The sequence below is a fragment of the Myodes glareolus genome, chromosome 8, assembly GCF_982192425.1.
Source record: "Myodes glareolus chromosome 8, mMyoGla1.1, whole genome shotgun sequence".
Lineage (NCBI taxonomy): Eukaryota > Metazoa > Chordata > Mammalia > Rodentia > Cricetidae > Myodes > Myodes glareolus.
This window is the reverse complement of record NC_142033.1, coordinates 81,497,811-81,515,027: the sequence shown is the minus strand read 5'-3', so window position 1 is coordinate 81,515,027 and position 17,217 is coordinate 81,497,811. Positions and strand designations below refer to the sequence as shown.

The 17,217-nt window shown below is 44.0% G+C and overlaps 2 long non-coding RNA genes across 2 annotated transcripts; both read right to left on the bottom strand.

Moving 5' to 3' along the window:
* Positions 1-505: 505 nt before the first annotated feature.
* LOC148121201 (uncharacterized) lies at positions 506-3,244 on the bottom strand. The gene is made up of 2 exons (XR_015738507.1): positions 2,942-3,244; positions 506-1,841 (listed from the first exon to the last, which is right to left on the bottom strand). It is a non-coding gene; the product is annotated as an uncharacterized LOC148121201 (long non-coding RNA).
* Positions 3,245-10,685: 7,441 nt separating this feature from the next.
* Positions 10,686-16,549, bottom strand: LOC125401233 (uncharacterized). Its single transcript, XR_007232274.3, has 2 exons — positions 16,155-16,549; positions 10,686-15,569 (listed from the first exon to the last, which is right to left on the bottom strand). It is a non-coding gene; the product is annotated as an uncharacterized LOC125401233 (long non-coding RNA).
* Between the last annotated feature and the right edge of the window lie 668 nt (positions 16,550-17,217).

The window sequence follows — 17,217 nt, the reverse complement described above, 5'->3', positions numbered from 1 at the left end:
AGTGGGAGAGGTGGCAATGAGCAATCTAATTTCTCTTCCAAATTTCCTCAGCTTGGTGGTCCATGACACTCCTGCACACAGCTGTACTCATAGGGCTTTGTCCTGCGTGCATACCATCCTTCTTGTGACGACTCTGACCTTTTTTTCTATCAGCACAGGGAAGGGGTGAGCCTGAAATTTATCCCCAGGTTGATGATCACAGTTTTTATTGTCTGAAATCTAAGCAAAATAATATTGCCCTTTCCTCTCAGCTCAGCTGTTCACGCTGAAAAGACGCGCGAGGTTCAATGAGACGCGAAGCGAGGCTCACCTCCCTTCTCACATTACTGACTGCTTGGAAATAGTTTGTCAAATTGTATTTATGGCGAGACAGGTTCAAACAACAGCTTAGAGTTACCCGCCTGGAACTATATTGGAAATGGGAAATGACGGGAGCAAGAGAATAATAAAGGGTCAATTAAGGCTCGAGGGATGATGGGAGGAAGACGAAATCAGAACGAATGTGTAAAGAGACTAGCATTTTTTTTATTACTGCTTTAAAATACCAAGGGAGAAAGAATTCACAGAGACAAATTATCTTTGTTAGTGCAGAGATGCAAGGATAAATCCATTGTATTCACAGCCCTCATAGCTCCTATCTGCTGAGCAATGACAAATTAGCAAAATTAAGCATCGTGGCCCCCATTTGCCCAATGACTCCTGTACAGCAGTGAGAGTTGGTATCACTAACTGGGTTTTATGACTCCTAAACTCCACTGAGTTAAATATAACTGTTACTAAATGTAGAGACAAAGATAGACTTTGACCAACTTCAGTTTCTTTCTGAGCCTCATTTGCAAGTGTTTCATAACTCCTATGAGTCCTTGTTTTGCCAAACTTGGAAAAACTAAAACACATGGACAGGGGCTACCTTGGTATCTTTGGGTCACAGTGCATTTTCCTGGGTTTCTGGAGGCAAACAGAATCAGTCCAGGTGCCAGAGAAGAGAATGGTCCTGAGGATGAGCCATGGCACAAGGAGAAGATCTGAATAGGGACAGAGGTTGGGGAGGGGGACTGCCTGCCAAGCCCTGGTCTCCATCTGCTGGAGTCCTCCAGCATGCTTCACAAGTGCTCCTGATTCTTGGCTCCTGAAATGGTTGTTTGATAGAACTCCCCACACTCTACAGTTAGTTCATAGAGGTGGTGCTTGCATATGAGCAGGGCTTGGTTAGAGGAAAAGGAGCCCTGTATGCACAAAGGCAGGTGCTATGGACAACATCCATGGGCAACAGGATGGCTGCCTGGTAGAGAGGCCAGAGCCAAAGGCATCAGAGGAGTGAGATCTGGGACAGAACGGGTACTGGACTCACCTACTGAGAGGTGTGTAGGAGAAGTCAGCAGCTATTAGCCAAAGCATAGTTAGGGCAGGAGAGAGAGGACCTCTCCACTCTCTGAGGGCCCCATGGCCTTTTGATGCTAGCCAATGGCGAGCAGACACAGGAAAGCTAACTAAATTCATTCTTTGTATGCACAGGGGCATCCCAGGGAAGAATGCAAATATAGACCCAAACGAACGAGGGTCACAAGCTCAGATGCCTTCTTCATAAAGAAAAATGATGGGTGGATGAAAGGGCCCTTAGGACAGAGAATTGTTGTGACAAAGTCTGTCGGTCTGTGACACCAGTTTCTGACTTCTTGCCTTCTATCCTGTCTCTGGGAAGATGACCAGGACACGTGACTTCCACAGCCAAGGGTGTGCCCACAGCTACTGCTTCGCTGATGCTTTCAACAGCATGTCTGGAGGTTACACTTCCTGGCTCCACGATTAGGAATTCTCTTTCCCAAGATGGTAACTTCCTCCTGGCCAAAGGGAGATCAAGGGCAATGACCTTGTTCTGGGAATCCCCAGTAGTCTTTCCAGGTCAGACGGATTATCTTTTTTTTTTCTTTTCATGTTTGTATTTGGTTTCAGTTTATAAAGTGTTCTCATGCAGACCATCGAACCCGATCCTCTCAGAATTCTAGGGTAGGTTATCACTCAAAACTCCATATCACTGAGAAGCCACCTGAAGTCCCCAAAGACGACCAAAGATGACCGGCCAGCCACATTTACCCCCTCCCTCTTTTTCTCCCTGTTATTTTTCTCCATCCCTCCTATGTTCCTATCCCCAAATCCACTCCTCCTCCATTTCTGTTGATACTCATGGTCCTGTCTCCCATGAGTATCAACAAAACATGGCATATCAAGTTTCAGTAAGACTAAGCACTTCCCCCATATTTTAAGGCTAGGCAAGGTGACCCAGTATGAGAGTAAAAGAGTTGGATACGGCCCCTGCTCCCACTGTTAGGAGTCCCGCGAGAAGACCACGCTACACAACTGTCACATATATGCAGAGGGCCTAGGTCAGTCCTATGCAGGCTCCCTGATTGTCAGTTCCGTCTCTGTGAGCTCCTGTGAGCCCCGATTAGTTGACTCTGTGAGTTTTTTTGTGATGTTCTTGACCCCTCTATCTCCTACACTCCTTTCTTCTCTTCTTCAGGATTCTCTGAATTCCAACTAACGTTTGGCTGTGGGTGTGTATCTGTTTCCATTGGCTGCTGGATGATGCTCTCTGATGACAAATGGGTTAGGCACCAATCTGGTTATAGGAGATATCCAGGTCAGGCTACTTATCTGCGATTGTTAGGAGTCTTAGCTGGCTCCTCCCTGTAGCTTCTAAGGAGATTCCCTTTGTCAAAGTTTTTACCTACCCTGAAATGTCCCCCGTTTCTAGTAGTCTCTTTCAGTACTCTCCTCCTTCGTTCCCCCGCCCCCACAACCTGATCGCTTTTTTTCCCCCATTCCCACCCACCCTCAGTTCACTCAGGGAATCTCTTCTATCTTCCCTTCTCAGGGAGATCTGAGTGCTCCCCCACCATCCCTCTTTGTTACCTGGCCTCTCTCGGGCTGAGGTTTGTACCTGGTTTGTTGTCTCGCTCTAGACACGTTTGATGACCTAGGATGGATGTGTGAAGTCATTTCTCAGCATCCTCTGGTGTTTACATTCTTTCCTTCTTCTTGGTAGTACCCTGAGTATTGGTGGTGGTTGTGGTGGCAGTGGGGTGATATAGTCCAGTGTAAGGCAAAACACTCCTTCTTCTGTAGATTTTGACCACTTGTGCACCTCTCCATGTACTTCTGCCCACTCCAAAAGGAAACTTGTCTGTCCCGAGTTGAGAGCAGTCAAGGTCTATGGGTATAAATACAAAGGTTTTTTTTTTTTTTTTTTAACAGCATCCTAGGGATATGACTTTCCCAGCCGTGGACTTTTGACCAAGGTTAGAACAGCTATGAAATCCCTTTTATGGAGTAAGCCTCAAACCCAATCAGAAAGCTGTTACTTACCTTATAGTTGTGCCACTACTGAGCCAGGGGGAACTTCATGGGCGATTTTAATGTTCTCCAAGTTCCGTGTTTCCAGTATTGGTTTCTTAGCTGTGTCCTACTCTACGGACAGCTTTCTAGACGTCTGATTTTATGAAAATTGTTATCCATGCTTTATGAATAATAAGCTGGGGACTAGGGGAAGGCTAACATCTTATTTAGCCAGCATCAGAGAAACAGTCAATCCCAGTACTCCTAACCCCTGCAAATAGAAGGGAGTGGAAGATATTTACTAGATATTAATCTTCATTTTCAAGGAGAAGTTATTTGGTCAAGTCATGTAGGTAGAATCTTACACATGAGGGTGGCCCCTGGTTTTGTTTTTATGCTATTTTATCGTTCACACCACATCACATTTATTCGTTTGTTTGTTTGGTGTGTGTGTGTGTGTGTGTGTGTGTGTGTGTGTGTGTGTGTGTGTGCATGTGCGCGTACCTGTGGCGATTAGAGGACAATTTGTAGTTGGTTCTGTCTTTCCACATATACACCCTGGGTATCTAATTCAAGTTGCTAAGCTTGGTGGTTAGTGCCTTTACTTGCTAAGGTCCCTCCCTGGCATTGGTTCTGTGGTGTTAAACCCTCTCAAATGCCAGCGAGGGCTCTCTTCCTAGTTACAGACTGATGCCTTCTAGTTCTATTTTCCTATGAGAGAGAACAGAGTAGAGATTAAAAAATACACTGCCTCATGACTTTGACTTTATATGCCTACAGATCCTGAACGCGGTGGCTCTGCCCTGGTGGCCAGATCATGTTCCCCAGGCCTTATTTCCTCATGCTTCACTTTGGAATGAGGCTTTCAGTGCGATTTCGGAGGACACAGAAATACATTCCATTAGACTGAAAACATATCTATTTGGAAATGTCAATGAGCTAGAACATCGTTATTTTAATAGACACAGGCTTTTTAGTGTAAACTCCCTTGCTAGATTGGAGATATCTAGAGAGATTAATAGAACCAGATTGTCTTCAATGAAGCTTGCACCTAAGTTGGGGGTAGACTTGTACACAACTGTAGAGGAAGTAAAGCAGGGGCAGGATAGGCCCAGAGGAACTGAGAGTAGGGTCACACCTAGTTTTCAGGCTTCAGACCTCTCACCTGATGGCTTGAGGGTAGAAGACTCTCTAAAGATGATAGCTTAAAGCGAGCCTTTCCTCCCTAGTCTAATACCGAGGGTCAAATTCAAGGCTTCGCACTTGCTAAGCAGCCAGTGCTGGCTTTGAAAACGTGTGGTCTTTATAGACTCATCAGATCACCATACCTTCTTGTTCTAGGGAATTTAAACCCTCCCCTCCTTTACAGCATTCTAGAGGGGCTTTATTCCTGCCTGTTGTCGCTTTTGGCTAAGAGTCGCTCTTGTTACACCACAGTCAGTCTGGGATGATGGTCCCTGTCATTTTTTTTCCTGAGATAAGAGATTATTGAAATAGATATGATTGTTGTTATGAATCTTTAGCTTTGAATATAAAACCTTTAAAAAAAACCCTCACATCTAAAATTGAAGCATTTGAGTAAATTTTAAGCTACCAAACGGAATTTATTTAGGCTAGTTTAAAGGCTAATTGACACAATTTCAATTTCAAATTGAAACAGTACTTATAATGCATTGTCATTCATTTTAATGGGTGCTGATGTTGAAACATAATTGTGACTCTTTGAATGAGAGCATCATTAACCCTGTTATTGCTGATCAAGGTACAGAGATGCTCTAAGAAAAATGATGTTGGGTAGGTAGGACTGGATGTACAATCGCAATTCTCCAATCAAGGGAGTTTCCAGAAAGCATTTAGTCTTAGGATGGAAAGAAACAAATAAGCACACACAGTGTCAAACATCATACATACTGGGGACATGGAATTGCTCCATGAAGTGTTCCAGATGGCAGGCCATGACTTTTGCAGCTCCTCTCAGAAATTATTTGCTTATTTTCTTTTTCGTAGCCCATTAAAGATGTCTCTGAGATACAGAATATATATCAATCTACAATAATGTTTTGAATAACTTTAATTTTTATAACGAGTTTCCTCATTTTCTGAATACCTAGCAGGCACTATACAGTCATTCTGAGATAGCTAAAATTTATAAAGTATATTTTTTTTGTTTGAGGACACTGAGGTTCAATGATGTTCGGGATAAAGTTCTCAAACTCATACTTGTGTGGTCACTGAGTAGCTGAATTTTTCCGCACCATTTGAGTGCATAGTCTTTAAAATGATGGTCCCAGCTGTATGGGAGGATCCCTGGTGACACCATGCCACTGCACAGATCCTCTGATTTCCAGAAAAATAATTTGAACTGGTCTCTTGTGTCAGACAACCACTGCCCCTTTCAGTTCCCTTTGCCTCAGTCACCCGTCACCCAAAGAGCCCAAAGCCCACCACTGTGACCATTTCCCTGAACAGATCCTCTGGTGCTTCCTTATAAATGTCAACCCCACGATCAATTCCAGCTCTGCCAGCTCTCTTTGGCAAACAGCGTAATGTCTCACTGAGAGCTGTGCTTGAAGTCTTGTCTACTTTGCCTAGTGCCTCCAGATGTCTCTCACAATGGCAAAGACTTGCTGTGGTATGTTGCCTGACATCCGTACCCCAAGGTAGTCCCATTTCAGTCCGCTGAGCATGAAAATGCTATCAAAGGCTTTGAGTATTGGTGGGCTAAACCTTTCTTCATTGGCCATTTTGCTATTTATCCAGAGAGGTTTGGCACCATGGCTCTGATCTGTGGGCAGATACGTACAGAAAGAGCCAAACTCTTTGAGAATGAAGGTGCCATAGTTCAGAGGAGAAACTGGGAAATAGCCAATACTGTAGTAGAACATAATTACTGTCATTATTGTTACTCAACACTGTACACTACATCTTGCACTACGTAGCTGAAATACATAACACCAATCCATTTCCACAGTAAACATTAAGAAGTTCATCCAGAAAGGCAAATTTATTCCTTCATGATTTCTTGGTCACTTGGTGACAGGGTCAAAATGGACACCAGTCTGCCGAGTACGGGCATACACAAGGTTCCACAGTGGACAGGCAAGTCAAAAAGTTTGACATTCTAGCAGGCAAGTCCTAGAAGTGCCGAGGAGCCAGGCTTTGCCTGGATCTGACACTTTGAGTAACAATCTGCCACATGGACAAGAATACATGAGGTTTTAACTGGGGAACTAATACGCATCCAAGTCTGAAGGAGGTCAAGGTCATTTCACGCTGTGGGAACTACCTGTGGTGTGACTCAAGTGAAGTTCCCAGTGAGGGTGTGGTTAATAAGGCACTAGAGAAGGGAAGTGGCAAAGTTGAGGCGGGGGCATGTCAGAGAGGGCCCTGAGCTCTGTAAGGACCATGCAAATGCTGGAGGTTTTGTCCTCTTGGTGTCGGGGATCCTCTGAGAAAAGCACAGACCCCCCAGCTTAGGAACTTGTTAAAGCACAGGGGATGGGTGGAGTAAGTGGAAAGAGACCTGAAGGTCAGACCTACTTTGTAGCTGCTGTTATCTTCCAGGAAAGGCACAATCAGGTCATGAAAGAAGCAAAATCAAGGAAGGAGGGACTACACAGTGAATAGGATGATCATGACTTGGTGAACAAACACGCTTGTGTGTATGGTAGGAAACGTGGAGAGTTAAGGTACTCTGCATATGCGCAAGAACTGACAAATGTAAGCAGGATAAGTCTTCCTTTTGAGATGCTCATCAGCACAGCATACAGATCTAAACAGCTGGTGCCCTCAGCAGTCAAAAGACCCCTGGAAAGGGTGAGGATTGACTTTCTAGTCTTGCTAGCGTTGTGACTTGTCTGTAAGAAACATCTATACCGGTGTCTTTTCGACTTAAAATATGGTCAAAGGCTTGCAGTTTGAACATGATTTCATGTCTGCAGGAAGCCAGGCAATGGAGGGATACGTACTAGGTCTGGCTTCCTGTGTAGGGTGAGGTGGACCCAAACACAGATCCTGCAAGGATGTAGCCTAGTTCATCCTTCTAGAAAAGACTACACTGAGTTTTGTATTTTTTAAAAAGTAAACCCTATATTTTGTGTTTGTGAAAAAAATCAATTTCAAGAATTAACTCTCGTTGGTTTAAAAGTTGTTCATTTAAATCCGCAGTTGTCTCTGAAATAAGTGGAGTAATTAATGCCAGCTCTCTGTAGCCTGCCATCTCCCCTCCAAAGTGAGCTACGCACAGCTGTTATCAGAGTTTGAAGACTAAAAGACAGGACACAGAGGTGGGAGTCTGGGAAAGTAAATGTACATCCAGAAAGTAAAGAAGATAACTCTGGAACTTTATCAATTCTTCAATTCCTGGTTTCCAAGTAGCCACACTCTGCCACGATCTGTGCCTGGCTTTGGGGCTGGAGTAAGAGACAGGGCAGACGGCACAGGCTACTTCAGGGACCCGATGCTCTAGGGAGTACTTAACTATAAATTAATCTGATCAGAAAATGAAGTCTCTCATCGGGCATAGGGATGGCCCTGGTTGTCAGTCCCTTATTTTCTAAACTCCTAAACACATTTTATTAGCAATTATAGACTGAAGGAAGTTTCCATTCACTGGATCTTGGGATACATAAGCTGTCAATCAATATACAAACAGTCCATTCTAGACTTCGGGAGGTTTAGTGTGTGTGTGTGTGTGTGTGTGTGTGTGTGTGTGTGTGTGCGCTGGAGGTGGGGGAAGTTTAGGCATTAATAGATGTTCTTCCAGCCTACTGTTCTCTCCTGGGAAATCACAGGGAAATATGTGCACACTAGCTTTTGTTGTTTTTGTGAGCATAATTGTGATTCTTTGGTGTTAAATGCTTGCCATGTGAGCTGTATAATCTGGTCCATCTAAGTTGATCCCAACCAGGACAGAATTGTGTCTGAGTTGCTGGGCTTCTCACTAAACCCAGGGAACAAGAACTAGCTGTGAATGCAGGTTAGGATCCGCAGGCTGGCTCTGAAGGCCGTGGCCATGTAACATCTGTAACTGTGCTTTTCTTGTTAGGGAACCAGATGGAAGCAGATTCCGAGTAGGACCAATGCAGCAATGAGATGGTTAACTTGAAGTGTTTGAGAGATGTGGATTTCTTTGGGAGCAGAAGTGAGGACCCCACAACTGGCAAGAGCTTGCCTATCGGAAAGAGGAAGCTCTGGCTTGTGCTTTTGTGGTCAGGGTTGGGGGATGCATTCAGTGTGGTGAACTGGGAAAAGAATAACCAGGGTATGAGGGGCCCTTTGCTATAGTGTTTGTATTGAAAATGGGAGCAGTTGAAAAAACCAATGTGTTAATATGGGTTCCTAAGGTGTGTGTGTCTCCACACACAGGACACAGTGCTGTGACCAACAATGTTTTTATCTGGCATCTCTAATGCTGGTAGCATCTTCCGTGCATAACTGCATGGGGTGGATATGATCAAAATACATTGTATAAATGTGTGAGACTCTCACAGAATTAATAAAATGCATTTAAACAAAAAAGATAAATAAACAACCCTTCTAAGTCTCATTTTCTGCATCTGTGAAGTCTGAAGAGGAATCTCTCCCTTACAAGATGCTTTGAAAGTTCAGCAGGCTTGTGAGGCGGTGGAATCTCTCTGCAGCCCTTGCCCTGGGAATTCTTCAAACCCAGAGCACCTACAATACTTTTACATGACCCACAGCTTCACTTCCTCTTTCTTTGCTTAAAGACACTCATTCGAGAATATTCCTGAGTCAAATTATGTTTAAGTTTTCAGATAATCAGACAGAGGAAGAAGAGAGGATGGGCTCAATAGGGCCGAAGGCATCTCGTTTGTGTACCATGTGCAGTTTTTATGTACCAACTGCGGTTCCTCCATCTCGAGCACATCCGCATTTGCCAGACTCTTGAAATGGAAATAGACATCTTGGCAGACACCAAAAAAGAGGCCCGGCAACAAAGAGAGCCCACTGCGTGTATTCAGAAGCCCCTGCACACCAGGACCACCGCAGCCCCCAGGTTCCGCACCTGGGGACGGGGGAATTCTAAATGAGGACCCTTGGGCAATCCCCACTCTTCCCCAAATGGTCACAGGGTCCGCAGCGGATGCAGAAGGCTCTGGCTTCTCCCGAGAGGAAATGTGACCGTGGAGAGGCACTGGATAAAGGGAACTTCTGGGCTGGCTTTGTCCAGAAATTTCCTGTTGAGTGTTTCACTTCATGTTTAGGGAAGGATTGAGGAACTCTTGGGAATCAGTTAACAAAGACAGGGGACGCCAAGAAATACAGCCTGTGTCTGGGTCTTGGGACTCGGGGTCACACTGCTGCAGCAGCCAAGAGCAGACCTGGGCTTTCTTGAGCTTATTTTACATCTTGTCTTTGTTTTTCAATTTTATGATGAACCTGCACGCGTTGAGATGTGTGTGTGTGTGTGTGTGTCTGTGTGTGTGTGTTTCTTTAACGTCCTGGCTATAAAAAAAAAAAAAAAGAAAAAGAAAAAGGTAGCTCCGGAAGTGGCTCATTTATGTCTTCCTGTTCACCCATACTTTTTGCTTTTGCCAAAGTGTTCCGACATAATCACCACATCCAGCACCAGAATGCTTCCCATTTCTTCTAACCCTTCATACTAAGAACGTCCCCTCACACCAGACTCAGGGAGATTTAAAAAATAAAACAAGCCAGACCAGCAAATATAATACTTAGGTTCCAGTGTGCATTAAAGCCATGTGCCAAAAGATTCTATATCCTTCAGAAGGATGGTTTTAGCATTGCTCTAAATGTTTTAAAAGCAGTTTTTGGAAGACTGGAGAGGGGGAAAAAGAGTGTGGTTCTTTCTTTTCATTTCATGGATCCTTAACCCATATTTAATGCAGAGCCTGGATTTTAGACATAGCAAGTGTGCTTGTAATTATTTCAAACAGTTAAAAAAGCTAGTTAATGATGTTCAACATAAGTAATCATGTTAAATAGTAAAATTTAATTTCTTAAAAACTTAAATCCTCATATCTTCTGGAATGCATTGTACTGGAGGATGTCTGAGTAAATTAAATTCTCTCCTGCACACTAAAGCATCAATTTCCTTATGGTAATTATCTGCTAGATTGGATCTGTCAGAGGCCGGGAAGCAAGGCTGACATTATACCCTCTTTACAAAAAATGATTACAAAAAATTAAGACGAATGAGTAAAATTAAGGCTGTGGCTGGTAAGCCTGTATAAAGCTCTCATGGATCCTTCTACATAAGATACCATTGTACCTGGGACTAAGCTTTTAATGACTAGCGTATAATCAGGTGAAGTCCATTAAAGTGCAGCAGAAGTAACGATAGCAGAGATAACAGCGAGAAATGATTTTCCGCCAAGTAGAAGCAATTTATTATACACAAAAATGAATTTCTAACGGAAGTGTCTGGATGGATGAGGAACTTGGCAAAAGTGACAGGATTCCTTTCCTGGGAAGTTCTAAAGAATAGCGGCGCCCAGGGGTTGCTAGGAGTTGTCCCATGGTTGGCACTCTGGGCATGGAGTGAGGTGGAATCCTCGGGCGTGTCAAAGTTTGCTGCAGTGTGAACCACGCCTCCAGAGGCAACCTGCTTCCAGGACGCAGTCCTCTGGTCTAGGTTCTTCAGAAGCAAATCAGTAAAGCCATCTCTTTCAGTTCTGAGCCTGGGCATCAGCTGACAGCGGTGTGGATAACTGAACTGTTAGTTGCGGCTGTTGAGCCAGCTGCGTCTAAAGTACCTTGGTAATATAATTGCTGGCTATCAGGGGCAGTGCATTAGTTTAATTAACTGTAAAAGAGTAAACACAATCCCCGTAGAATCACAGGGAAAGTGGGGCATTAATTAGTAATGAAAAATGCATAATGGCGTTTGAGGGCTAGGGTGTTGCTATCCAGGCATCTCCTAATTTTCATTTCCGCTGCCCCAGTAGTCCTCACCTCACCCTGGCGGAGCTTTACACCTGGGCTTTGTTTCCAAAGCTCCTTTCTTCTTGCTGTAGTGACCGAGACCACCGAGTCTACAGTAATCTGTCCCTCTAGATCTCATTGTCCTGATCTGTAAAACTGATATCACAATTGATCTCACAGCCATAGGATTGCTGTGAGAGCGGCAGCAGCCTCGGGCTTGAGAAGGTGCCCACAACTGACTGTTGGGCAGACACAGGGGGTGTCTGTGTCCCTCTTGCCCTCCTCTGCGAGAGCAGAAAATGTACTTCGATTTGAGTTAATGGCCCACACCTCATACAACGTGTATTCAGCTCAGAAATCTTGAAACAAGGAAAAGGCCAGTAAGAGAGTTCAGTGGGTGAAATGTACTTGTGACCAAGCCTGTTACCTTGAGTTTGATACCTGAGATCCACGCGGTGGAAGAGAACTAACTCCTATAAATTGTCCTCTGATCTCCGCATGCATGACATGATACACCCCACTTTAATGTTAATAAACAAGCAAACACACAAAGTCCACGCAGAATACCTGGATGTTGTTAATACTGTGTAAGAAAAGTTTAAAAAGAACGGCACAGGCTGTGCCCCAAATGTATCCAGCCATGGTAAGTTACGAGGAGATGACAGAAAAACCAAGGGAGCAGGTTTCCTGATAACAAACCGGCAGGAACACTACTTTTGTGTTGAAATAGCAGAAACCCAGCCTCATACAGAAAGGTTAGAAAGAGATATGGACTAGTATGGCGCAGCTTCCTTCCTGTACCAACCAATGACATAGATGGGAGACAGAGACCTTGGTGGTGGATAGCCAGCCACACAGCAGAGCAGGAACCCAACCCTGCTTCACTCTCCACGGGCAGAGTCAGAAGCTAAACCAGCTTTCCTCCTTCCTGACCACCCCTTTCTGACAGACCCCAAAAGGAAGCTCTTTTATTCTACACTAAGCCCCACCAGCAATTCTGTGCTGATGGGCATGCACAGCCACCCCCATCGGGACTGTTCCATCTGTGTATCTGCCACCTCTTACGCCTGGGAGAACTCCCTCATTTTGAAAACTCTAGGAACCCCACTCCATGCAGAATCCTCCCTGATTATACATCCGTCTACACATTCATGTACTGTATGTGAGTCCTTTCTCCACACCATTTCCTAAGCCCTCACACTTACTTGGATACATGTATACTGTACATGTTCCTGGGACGTGGGAAGCATTTAGTAAGTATTTGTGGAAGTCATGGAAGATTGAAGTCAGTGAGTTTGAAGTATTCTCTTCACCATCGTAGGGATCCCATTACATGAAGTGTAATAGTTACAATTAAAAAGCATTTTTTTTATATATCATTTGTCTGTGAATGTAGTAATCAGAGGCCAACTGGCAGAAGTAGTTCTTCAACCATATGTGTTCTGGGGATTGAACTCATGGTAGGCTTGCCAGAAAGCACCTTGACATACTGAATCATCTTGTTGAGCCCACAACTTTCTGCATCTCATTTATATGAACTTCAATTACCGTCTTATAACATTGCCTCTATTCCCAGAATATGACAACTTTTCCCTAACCTTATAGAATATTATTGCTTGCTTTGTAGGACAAAGAGGACACAGAGATAAAAACGATGCAGTAAAAATGAAAAGGATATCTTTAATTCCCCTGGGAGTGATAGTGTTTCATAGGGAAAGTCGTTACTGGATCTTTAGGGGAAGGAAGTTGGTGTGGAAAAAGCAGAGGCAAGAGACACTATTAAAACATGTGCAACAATCAGACATAAACTTAGAGGGTGGCAAACAAACGTGCTGGGGAAAAGCAGATAGAGCAACCACAAGGCCATTAGAAAGATTGGCACGTTTGGCTAGTGGGTGGGGGATCAAGGTCAAAGGTAAGTGTGGTCGCTGAAGTATTTTTATGAAGTGCTAACTGAACAGATTCAGATTTTATTGTCATCAAAGAAGATAATTTTGACAAAAGACAAGAGTAGAAATATTCTAAAGGCTGCACATGAAAGGGTGAAGATGCTCAGAAAACTCAGGGAAAAGTTGAGGATTTAGAGCTCCACTGAAAACACAATAGTAATAATTACCAGAGGTTGGGGCAGGTGGAGGAGAGGCGGTTTGATTTGATCAATGCATACAGAATACAAATGTAGATATATCACTCTGAGCCCTATTATTATGTGCAGCTAAGATAGATTACTGAAATTCTTTCAATCCTAAAGCCAGTATTAACATAGGACCAGTTGAGATGGTTCAGTCCACGGTGGAGCCAAAGACTGAAGATATGTAGACTGGGAAAGAAGCGGCTAAGGGTGTGGTGAGAGTCAGGCAGCAAAGAACTAAACTTGAACACATGGATACAAGACATGAGAGCAAGGTGACAGCCCCATGTAGTGTACCAGTAACATCCAGGAGTGTCTGGCAACAGAACCAGATCCTAGTGCTTTATCTATGTGTGTGAAAATATGGATATCCATACATTTATATGCTAAGACCCAAACAAGCTATCCACTTCTGAATGCTAGGACTCAGAGCCCATCATCAGTGGCTCATGCATAAACTGTGATGTCACTGGCTATTTAGGATTGCTGAGACTGAGCCAACTGGAAGTTAAAAGGTCGTAGTTACTAGTGACAGTTCCTATGGGCTGGGCTATCTAGGACAAGGACAGTCCACCCAGGTTGTAGAGGAACAAGGGACCCGCTCTCCATGCAACGCCATTCCAAGAAATGTTGCTGTCAATTATAGCCATTGCTAAAGTTTATTGAAGGTCTTTACTCTGCTAAGCACTTGGGCCTGTTCTCTGCTTCAATACCTTCAACAGTCTTTCATTTTCCCAGCGACAAAGGTAAGGGTCAGATCAACAACTTCTTCCGCAAATCTGAATAAAAACTGAAGCCAGTTTGATGCTTGTGCAGTGTTGACCTGAGCTAGATGTGTTGGTTTCTAGGACAGGGCAGGTTCCAAAGGGAATGGATCCTAGCTTTGATGGCACATGCACATGGATTTCGGAAGTCTTAATTAAGTGTTGTAACTTTGGGGAAATAAGGATTGGGTGAGTATTAGCAGACAGTTTTAAACGCCACTAAGCAAGTGTTCTCTTGTCACATTCAGGAGATACGAGTCTGTGTGTCTCGGACAAAGGGAGACTCCAGGGTCCCTCCATACACAGGTCAGTTCCCTCACCAGGGTCCCTGGAAGACCCTCCTCCCACCTCCCTGTCCCTGGACTCCAGAGCTCACTATTTCACCTTACCCAGGAAGTACATTTGAGTCTTCACACAGGAGAGCCTCTTCTGATGAAACTGAGCGCTTGTCAGTCAGGCCTGTGGGACAAGAAGAGGAGTTCACATTGTGATCCGAGTGGGCTGCCGCCTTATGAATAACGGTGCCTTTCTCTCAGGAGCCCAGGCACTCCAACAGGTAAATCATGAGAGTTCAGAGGAACTGTGTTCAAACTAAGGCAAACACAAAGCCTAGGGCTTTGATAAGAGACAGAACTCTTTGAGGTTCTTTGCCCGTGACTGAAGTTGTAAGAGCACTCACCTGCACAGAACTGAAGAGCCCACTCCTGAGCTCTAGAGAACATGAGTGAGGGGCAATCTAGGATGCAACCTGAATACTTGTACCTCAGGCCACCATGGAGGTATGGTCACATCATTTGTGCATCAGCCAGGGCCTTTTTACCATAGCATTCCCTGATTCTGTGAATTTAATCCAGGAGAGGACCAACTGGTTAGAATTATCCCAAATATCTGCCTATTTCTTTGGATTCTGAGGGATAAAACTATGAGCATGTACTGATTATGGTCTGGGTTATTCTACTTTGGAACACCCTCCGTGTTGGGTCCTCTCCACACACACCTTCTTTGGGCTTCTTGGCTGAAGTCACTATACTTTGGGTGTGTTCACATCATTTCAGGGCTTTGGGGAGCGTGGGAACATTACACCCCTGCCTCTTTCGGCACAGTCCTCCTTGGAACATCACCTTCTAAGCCCAGCAGCTCTGCCTCTCCCTGCGCTTGGCTCAGCTGCTTTGCGTATGAGTTACTTGAGAGAGATCCTCTTATTTTTCTACTGATAAATTCATTATTAAATAACTCTTGGAGATACAGGCCACTGATTTTCCGCAATTTGCATCACCATACTTTAACTGACGCCGAAAGCTGAGCCTTTTGGTCCTTTTGTTTTAGAAGCATATTGATATTTCGGTGACCTTTACTTGAAGGCAGTTGAGACATCTCCTCTTCAACAGCAAACCAAGAAAACCATTGACCTCAAAGGTATGCTTCTGCCCCTAGTTTGATGAGAAAATTGGGAAAGATAAGTTCTTTTTCTAAAATAAACATAGTCAAGGGAGTTTCTAAAAGTCCAAGGACAATGAGAAATGCACACACATGTATACACATGTGTACACACACACACACACACACACACACCACACCACACCCCTCGGCACTTTTCAGAAGTGCAATCAGACACATCTTTTGATATGATATTGTGGGAAGTCCTTCAACCAACAGCCTTTAAGATACCAGCCCATTTTGGGTGTGTTCTAATGTACTGTAAATGCAGACAAAAGGCGTGCATGGCCCCTTTTGCTGCCTGATTCATTTCCAGTTCCCAGCGCATACAGAGGACTGCAGATAGCTACTCTTACTGTGAGTTTATCCCCAAATAAATAAATCTTTGTTATACTCCATTCCAGGCTATTGTGGAATTCCTTGGTAAGACGACACGATAAAACACTCTACTTTCCAAAATTTCATATCCTAATAGTTCATTCACATTTTAAAAGAATTTAAAATAATCCATTTATAATTTCAGAATTTTGAATAATTAATCAGTGCTTATAAATCAAAGAGAGGTTAAGAGAACTTACCTGTGTAGAAGACACAGGTCTGCCTCAGACACAAATTAGTAGCAAGCTTCCAGTACTTTTTCTTGCTTTTCTGTTCTTAGTTTTGACCACTGTTGACCCAGACCTCGTGGGACCCAACTTGTCCAAGACAGCTAGATTTTCTTTTGAAACCGAGGGGTACAGAGACGCAGAGCTTTGTCCCATCCCTGCCCGCATGGCTGAGAGGAGCACATTAGTGGACAGGCACCATGCCCTGAAGCTGAGTTTCTCTTTATGACCAGTGCTGGAATGGAGGCCTCACACTCTCTGTGTGTGGGATTTTCCCAGACAGCAGTCCTGATAGCATCAAGAGACCTGTGGTTAGCTTTTTGTTTAATTAGGCATATGAATGTTCGCACTGGTCTTAGAAACATCTCATGAAAGTTCTCTCAGGACAGTGACCTTGTAAATAGTTTTTCAGTGATCCTCCCAGGGAAGCCTTTGGTTGCATGTGTCCTCATCTATAATGACTGTTACCAGCATAGCACAAATCCACAAAGTGTCAGGAACACTATGGACCCTCCAAATCTGCCCGTTTTGCATCTGCAGATTCAATTGATGGAATATTGAAAATATTTAGGGAAAACATTATGATTTTTGTCTCTAATATATACCTACCTTTTTCTTGTCATTATTCCCTGGTGATGTATAACATAATCACCAGTTGCATAACATTTGATTGTATTAAGTGCAATAAATAGTCTAGGGTTGGTAGAGTATATGGAAAGGTGTGGATAGGTTGTGTGCACATTCTGACATGTTATCTAAGCCTCTCGAGTGTGTAGATTCCGCTGTCCACAGGGTCCTAGAACAAGTTCCCCCAAATACACTAAGAGACAGTTGCATTTACCTAGAACACTGACCTTGTTTTGCAATTGCTGACCTAGGACCATCCTTTCTAGTAGGGAACAGACAGCACACTGTTCAGATACATCACCAATGCTTCCTCTTCTTCCCTTCATCTATCTGACAGACTCTCTGCTTGATTTCTGCTTTGCTCAGGGCTCTTCTCACCAGTCCCAGTGGTGCCCTGAAGCTCAGCAAT